This window comes from Corylus avellana, chromosome ca4, assembly GCF_901000735.1.
Source record: "Corylus avellana chromosome ca4, CavTom2PMs-1.0".
NCBI lineage: Eukaryota > Viridiplantae > Streptophyta > Magnoliopsida > Fagales > Betulaceae > Corylus > Corylus avellana.
The window spans coordinates 2,317,101-2,326,377 of record NC_081544.1 but is presented as its reverse complement, the minus strand read 5'-3'; the positions used below and the strand labels follow the sequence as shown (position 1 = coordinate 2,326,377).

Here is a 9,277-nt window from a genome sequence, read left to right as displayed (position 1 = left end):
CAACCTCAACCTGAAATCCCGGGGAAGGCAGTTTCCTCTACAGAAAGCATATACGAGAATAAATAATTAAATGATGTTGTACAATAATCATCAATTTTCAAGAAAGCTAAGAAAACAGTGACACAGAACAGAAGCAAACTCCTTTCTCTAGAATTTATAGAGCTAAATCTGGTAGAGAATAAGTGCTAAGATCTAAGTGCTGTATGGGCAGATCATGATATATAAGTTTGATCTTCACCTTGTCAAATCCGTCAAGATCATCGGTGTTTAAAACTTTTCTATTTTCCGTCATTGTTGTGTTCAGCCAGCTGAAAATCACAGAAAAAGTATTATATTTCAATTTCATGTCTTAAAAGCTAACAAGAGAATGATTTATTGGGGACGAAGCCGAATTACAGACAAGTAGAAATCTCCTTGACGGTCATGAAAATGGACTTTGAAGTCCCCACCCAACTCCGACAGACCTGGCTCCCCTGGCAAAGCAAAAGACCATTACCCCCTTCTTGGGCGCACTAAACCAAAAATCTTCTGGCTGCAGAAATAATATAGGTTTATCAAATCCCAAATTGGTAAAAAGTACTCCAACTCCCCAAAATACAATTACAGTATCATCAAGATCTATTCCTAATATCTAGGCTTGGGCATGCTATTAAGAAATCTGAAATTTTCAAGTATTTTAAATGGAGAGTCTCTTCTATCAGGATGTGGATGTGGCATAAAACTTAATTTTACAACTTTCAATAGAAATTTGATATATTAGGTAAAAACACCAAATATAATAGAAATGAAAACATTGTATCTTTAATCCAATTTAATCTTGTGAACTTTTCTATTCATTATAACCCAAGCCCGTCACCAAAACTCCCACCCACCTTTGAGCCATTAACACCGGATTCTTCAAATCCAACCAAGACAGTTGCACCGATGGTTTTATCAATGGCTATTTTGTGTATGAGGTATTTTGTCAAGAATACAAAAATTATTTAGTATTAATGGTTATATTAATTTTTGGTGTTTCAAGCTGAAATGTTTTCTCTCTATTGAAGGGTGCAAAACACTTCATTTACACATGTCCGGATTAAAATTATTTTCTATTTGATGAAGAGCCTTAAACCCATAAAAGTTTTTCGTTTAACAAGATCTTTCTGACAAGGTTTGTGAGAAAGGCTTTTATTTTAATAGTCCATGGACCAAAGCCCTAGTCCATGATACGCTGTTTGAAATGCATTTGGTTTATTACAACAAGATTCTTGATGGGTATGCACAAAAAACAAAAACAAAACAAAAATAAAAAAATAAAAAAATCTGAAGAAGCATTTGAACATTTTCATTAAATCGAAGGATACAGAAATTGGGGCTACTGCTTTCACAGCTAGTGTTGGTTCAAATATTTGGTAAGTGTGAGTAAATTCTTGCCTGGTTACTAAAATCACGGTTTGTGTCAAACCAAAGCATTTGTAGCTATGTGGCCATCTGAGCCTAATTTATGAGGGCTAGAAAGTCTTCAACTCAATGTACAAGGAATATGGGGTTGTTCCCAAAATTGAACATTATGCATGAATTATTGATTTATTGGGCCAATCTGGCCCGTTTAGAATCCATTGGATTTCTCAACTCAATGCAGCACAAGGATGAAATTGCAAAGACAAGAAAAAAAAAAAAAAAAAAAAAAAAAGGAGTTCCCACAATTTAAAAGTTTAAAATTGAAAATAACTCTTTATTGAACTACTTCTACTTGCATAAAGGAGTACGTGGCTTATGTAATTGGTCTACTTATTGAGATAAATGCAGAATAAAACCATATATAACAAAATCAAGATTAGAATACTAAAAAATAATACGTCAAAAATTTAGACAAAACTTGATAGTGATTTTAGAAGGAATGTAACAGTAAAAATATATTTGTTATTTTTGTGTACCATAAGGATCGGAGCTCTCGAAATATTTTTAACTCAAGAAATTTATTGTAAATTAGTATAATCACAGTACTTTGCATTTTTCCGTTCAATTGATTTTATTGGAGGTTTTTTATGAAGACAAATGAAAGACTGGAGATGATTTTTCTTTGAAACTTACATGCACATGGTTTTTCAAGTTTCAACAAATTCATACGACTCTTTCCTTCATTATGTGTTGCGTTTTCATTGGCCAAAAGGTTGACATCATGCAGAGACTCGGTGAGTGAGTCAACAATCAATTAATTTATTATGGGGTCCATAATTGACTGACCATGCATCACGCTTCCCCGGCTTTGTCTATTGAGTAGGAAAAATCAGTGTTGGTGTGCCAGTTTTCCCTCTTTTTGAGCCTAGATTTCGACATCAGTCGGGCCTCTGGAAAATTCCATCCATTGTTTTTCTTTGTTGGGAGAAAGTGTAAGTACAAATTCTTCCATTTCTTTTGTTACAAATTAAATACAGACAAAATATATAATAAAGTGCTAGCTGCAGCTTTATAAAAGTCAGTCAAGAGCTAAATGTCATGTATATGAAGGCCTCAGGAAATTTCCATTCCATCTCGAGTGTTTTTCTTTGTAATTGGGAGAAAGTGTGAAAATTCTTCCTTGGTTGTTATCGTTTTTGGTGCACGTATCCACGCGCGTTCTTGACTGACCAACAATATTAAATCCAAGAAAGTTTGGAAGTTTATCTCAATCCAAAGACTCCACGCTTCTAGTCTTCTCCATGAAAATTGCATGATAAATAAAGGAAATTAATAAGGGGTTGAAAGTTTATTCAAGAATGAGGTGGTAGTTTAGGGGGGAGGGGAGGGAATTGACAATTAGGTGATACTTTGAAGGAAGTGTGTATACTTTTCTCTTAAAAGTACATCATTATTAATATGTTTTAGGGGTTATTTTTTTATTAATTTGAGGTTTGAAAAGAGTTTTAATGTGATATAAAAGTATAATATATGTTATATTTTAATTATTTATTTATATTTTTTACTTGAGAACATAAACGATGCAACACATTAGCATGTCATTATATCATTCAATGGGAAGGATAATCTTAAAATACGTAGTCGGTGATGAAATTGAGCATTTCATCTAATAAGACTATAAAATATCAATAATGATGATTTATCTTGATCATAAAATAGTGACTATTAATTGATATGGTGGTTTGTTTGGGATGCACTGAGTTGTTATTATGTAAACTATTGTCAACTAAATAACTTGAATTTACGATTATTTATAGCATTGGCTCTCAATCTTGTGAGTAATGTAAATTTAAATGTAAAATGTAGGCTACTTGGATATATTTAGTTGAGTATTTTCTATATTATCTTATTGTAAGTTTCTATTTAAAGACACCATAAAGTTGCTAAAATTATAGAAGAGTTAATTTATCAAATGTTTAGTTTGTTGTTGAGAGAGGTTTATGGTTGTTGGAACTACTTTAAAGTAAGGAGATGTAAGATTCATCGAATTATTTATTTTTAATCTCTCCGGCACGGTTTATGTGGGCACGTAACACATCTCTAGCATTTTCCTTCTTGAAGTATATATGTTTTTCTTTTCCTCTCTCCTTTGGTCTCTTTGGGTTTTAGTTACAAATGCCAGGTAACCATATATACGTACACCACCTTTCGTTGTTTTTTTTTTTTTTTTTTTTTTTTTTTACCATGCTCCAAATAAGCAATAAGATAAATGATAATATTATTTTTCATACTTATGTTCATATGACGTGATTTAAGTGGCTTTATATATGATCAGCCATGCCACTTAAAAAAAAAAAAAAAAAAAATTAAAACACACATAAAATATGGGATTATGTTCTATCTTGTTGCTTCTTCAGCTTGTAGCCATGTGGGTTTGATTTGTGAGTCTCTCCAGAATAATAGTTAAAATACTTAGTGAAAAAATACAACTCTACTTTAATTATTGTTTTTTATATATACTTTTTAAAGATTATTTATTCTCTTCTCTACTAGCAAGAGCACTATCAGCCTAGATTGAAATTAATTGGTAGATAATGATCATGCGTCTCTTTCCTTCATAATGCATGCATGTGTTGTGTTTTCATTGGCAGAAATGTTGACATCATTGGGAGACTCGGTGAGTGAGTCAACAATGATCAATTAATTCATTATGGGGTCCATATTAATTGACTATTCATTTCAGTGGAAAAATCATTCAGTTTTCTCTCTTTTTGAGCTGAGATTTCGACATCAGTAGGCCTTAGGAAAATTTCATCCATTGTTTTTCTTTGTTGGGAGAAAGTGTACGTGCAAATTCTTCCATTTCTTTGTTACAAAATACAGACAAAATAATAAAGTAGTGCTGCAGCTTTATACAAGTCAGTCAAGATCGAGCTAAATGTCATATGAATGCCTCAGGAAATTTCCATTCCATCTCAAGTGTTTTTCTTTGTAATTGGGAGAATGTGTGAAAAAATTCTTCCTTGTTATCTGAAAGATTCTGTATCCAACATCATTAGGAGACTCGATGAGTGAGTCTACAATCAATTAATTCATTATGGGGTCCATAATTGACCGAGCATTTATCACGCTTCCGCGGGTGGGTTTGTCTATTCATTTCATTTCTGTAGAAAAATCATCCAGTGTCGGTGTGCCAAGATTTCTCTCTTTTTGAGCTGGGATTTCGACGTCAGTAGGCCTTAGAAAAATTCCATCCATTGCTTTTCGTTGTTGGCAGAAAGTGTACGTGCAAATTCTTCCATTTCTTTGTTACAAAATACTGACACAAAATAATAAAGTTTCATCTCAAAATATCATATCAAAATATTTTTTCAAATAAAAAAAAACAAAAATTATACTTTCAAAATATATCACAGCCACAAAATAAACTAAAAAATAAAAGTAAAAAAGGCAAGGAAAACTAGCTTGATTAATATTTCTAATTTTTTTTTTAAATTAGATATGTGTTATGTTATCCATTAAATGGTCAATTCTAAGAGTCATTATATTTTATTGAATACTCTTATTTACTCATTAATTTGAGGCTGTGATAATAAAAGCAGTGAGGACTTTCGGTCCACGTACGTATCCACTTTCCTGACTGACCAACAATAAATCCAAGGATCCCACCTTCCCTGCATTGAATACAAAATAATAATAATAATAATAATCAAATAAATCCAAATAATCCAGGCTTCAAGTCTTCTCCATGAAATTGCATGTTAAATTCCAGTTGGGCCCTATGATGTCAATAATTTGCAGTTGATAATCAATGCATGAAGCGTACGTGAGGATGACACGAAGTCGTAAACATGTGGAGGAGGATGGCTTGTCAATAGTTGTCATTTTCATATTTATTTAGGTTATAATTAGTTTTTCAAACACCTAGCTACCCATACGACCCTTGATTCATGAGAAATAAATCCCAAGTTTATCTTGACTTGACTAAGAATAAATCCAACAAAAGTAGACCATGATAAATAAAGATAACTATGGGTTTGGAAGTTTATTCAATAGTAATGCTATTTAGTATACTGCTATATAATTAAGATGATGTGATAGTAAAAAATTAATTTTTAATTATTACTTTTACAAATACTAATTTTCATTGTCACATTATCAAATTATATGAAAATCATATAATAGGTGACAGATTGGTAGTGTGGGGGGAGGGGGAATTGACAATTAGGTAATAGTTTGATGCGAGTATGTATACTTTTCCCTTAAAAGTATATTATTATTTTTTTTGACATGTCCACACAAGAGGGGGAGGGGGGATTCGAACTAGTACCTCCGCTTCATGAGGCATGGTTCCTAACCGATGGAACTACCTCTTGGGGACAAAAGTACATTATTGTTAATATGTTTTAGGGGGTTATTTTTTATTTAAGGTTTGAAAGGAGTTTTAATGTGAAAAAGTAAAGAGAATAACTTCTATGTGGTTGTAATGAAGAAAATAAATACAGTACATACTAGCTAGATCACATCCAAATCTACTAAAAATGAAAAAAATCCCACCTCACATATATGGATGTGATCTGTTTTTTATTTTTTATTTTTTTTTTCTTAAGTTGTACTAAGTTGAGGTGTTAATCTCTCTCGTTGAATGGCACAAAATGATGAGTTTGTGCCACAACCCCATACAAGCAACTCTCAAAAGTAAAATATATGTTATATTTTAAATTATTTATTTATATTTTTGACTTGAGAACATAAACAAGAAGTACTTAGTCTTACGTAGCAAGACATTAGCATGTCATTATATCATACAATTGGAAGGATAAACTCAAAATATGTTCGGATTTAGCCAGAATTAATTAAAATATGGTAAAACTATCACAAGATTCCCCCACAGCATATATAATTTATCCACTCTATCAAATACATTGAAAAGATAACAATGCATGTCCAACTTCGACTGACGTGTGCATTATTTTTTCTATCAAAACTTTTTGGTGAAATTTATCATAATGTGTACATTCTTAACAAACTTTCAAGTTAAAATGGAAAGATAAAATATCATTATCAAATCCATAATGTGTAATTATTATTATTATTATTATTATTTAATAAAAGTGTTAAAATATTGATTAGATGCTTAAATTGATTTATTTCTATAGCTTAAGTTTTTTAGATAGATGGTAATTTAATATGGTATCATTACCATGTAATTTACTCCCAATTCAATTAAAAATGGAGTAGTTTCAATCCACACCTGAATGAGAATGTTAAAATATTTGTTAAATAATTAAATTTACTTTTTTTTATCAACTTAAGTTTTTGGAATAAGTGATAATTTAATTAGAGAAGTAAATTATGTGTACCTAATTATATAATATTAGTCCTCTTTTGCAAGAAATCGTGACCATCAAATGTGCGTAGTGGACTGAAACTAAAAAAAAAATCACTTTCAGATTATATCACAATTCACAACCCAAGAACTCCACAACTGAAAAGAAAATAATAATAAATAATAATAATAATAATAATAATAATAATAATAGTTCTAATACTTGAGTACAACATGATCATTATTCTTGTTCTGGGATGGCAACTAACTTTTGGTCTAGCTTCGGTCTTGTGGGACTTGTCGAGGCAAACGGATTAGGAGGCATAGTTAGTTCATGCCCTCCTTCTAACATTTGAATTACAACTTTTATGGAAGGACGATCCGCTGCGTGCCATTAGATGCACCAAAGTCCAATAATTGCAAGCTAGTTTCTTTGCAATTTCAGCATCTTCATCATTCTCAATAAATACTCGTAAGTCTTCTTTTTGTTCTAAGAAATTGTAGATCCAGTCTGGAAAATAAATGTCAACATTCTTCCTCCCTAGTTCCTACCACTTCAAGCAATAAAATTCCGAAACTATAGATATCGGATTTATAAGAAACATTTTCAAAGTTCCTAGAGAACACTTCTAGTGTCATGTAACCCATGGTCCCCCTAGCTGTGGTCATTGACACTGTACTAAGTAATTAGTTTTCTCATGTATGTTTGGCAACACAAAGATGCTTGATATTTATGTGTAGTACTAAAAATTGTTCCTATGACCAACGATAACTTCCTTACTATAACAATTCTTATGTTCAAATTCTACTTGCTCATGCTTAACAAATTGAGTTTCAGTTTGAAAAAGCATATATGGAGCTATTATTCTTCATTATCCATTACTTTTACTTTGCATTGTTGATTTGGCATATTAGATTAGAGCAACACTTTTTCACTTAGAGAGATAATCCTTGTCATTTTTTTCTTGGTGGGTATGCAAAAAATTTGAATTGTAAAGAAGCCTTTGAACTTTGTCATGAAATCAAGGATACAAGAATTGGGGCTACTGCTTTCACAGCTAGTGTTGATGCAAATATTTGGTAAGGTAGGATGAACAAATTCTTGCTTGGTTACTAAAATGAGGGTTTGTGTCAAACCAATACATTTGTAGCCTTGTGGCCCTTATTGTGGGCCTGATTTATGAGGATTAGAAAGTCTTCAACTCAATGTACAAGAAATATGAGGTTGTTAGAGAGTTGAACATTATGCATGAATTGTTAATTTATTGGGACAATCAGGCCCGCTTAGAATCCGTTGGATTTTTTAACTCAATGCAGCACAAGGATGAAATTGCAAAGACAAGAAAAGAAAAAGAAAAAGAAAAGAAAAAAAAAAAAGAGTTCTCACAATTTAAAAGTTTAAAATAAAACAATATAACAAATTAAAGAAAGAAAGATCACTAATTATTAAGATAAATGCAAAATAAAATAATATAACAAATTAAAGAAAGATCACTAAAACATGTGTCGTTTTATAATTAGATGTGACGTGTGACACTAACGGAATCCATAAGATTTTAGATAAAATTTGATAGTAAAAACTTATTTATTATTTTTGCATATCATAGAAATTAGAACTCTCAGAATATTTTTAAACCACAAGGGATTTATTGTAAATTAGTATAACCATAGAGACAGAATTTGTATTTTCCCTTAAAATTGATTTTATTGGAGGTTTTTGATGATGACAATGTCGGTCTCTGAAGTTGGCTTCATACTTAATTAAAGTTGTTTAGAACGAATGAAAGATTGGAGATGATTTTTCCTTGAAACTTACATGGACATATATAATTAAGTTTTTCAAGTTTCAACAAATTCAAACGGAAGTGGTTGGGACGTACCAGCCTAGATTGAAATTGGTAGATAGTGCGTCTCTTTCCTCCATTATGAGTTGCATTTTCATTCGGAAACTCCATCGGTGACTCCATAATTGACTAAGCAAGCATCACGCGCTTCCGCGGGTTTGTCTTTTCAGTAGGAAAATCAGTTTCCATGTGGCAAGTTTTTCCTCTTTTGGAGCTGAGTGAGATAGCTACTTCATGATCAGTGGGTTGGTACCACAAAAGTCGCCTTCAGTAAATGTCATATGAAGGCCCCAGGAAAATGCCATTCCATCCAGTGTTTTCTTTGTCAGAAATTGACACGTTACTAAGTTGTAACGTGTCAATATCTGACACGTTACAACTTGGTAACGTGTCAATATGTGACACATTACAACCCCTTTGTAACGTGTCAGAATACTGAATGGTAACGTGTCGGAACTGACATGTTACTAAACTTCAAATAGTTACGTCCAATTTCATAACCCATCAAACACGTTACTAAATTTTAGTAACGTGTTAACATCATATACACGTTACTAATAGTTCGTAACTAAAAGAATTGATTCTTGTTGTGTTTAATCATTTAATTAACACTTTAACACTCCTCTCACGTGTGAACTTGAATTTTCTTTTTAATAAATGAGGCCTAATACATAAAAAAATTTAATTAAATTCAGAATGAATGATGGAATCAAAGTTCAAA

General features: G+C 31.7%; 1 long non-coding RNA gene across 1 annotated transcript; it reads right to left on the bottom strand.

Moving 5' to 3' along the window:
- LOC132176987 (uncharacterized) lies at window positions 1–487 on the bottom strand. Its single transcript, XR_009439710.1, has 3 exons — window positions 401–487; window positions 239–308; window positions 1–37 (listed from the first exon to the last, which is right to left on the bottom strand). It is a non-coding gene; the product is annotated as an uncharacterized LOC132176987 (long non-coding RNA).
- Window positions 488–9,277: the final 8,790 nt, after the last annotated feature.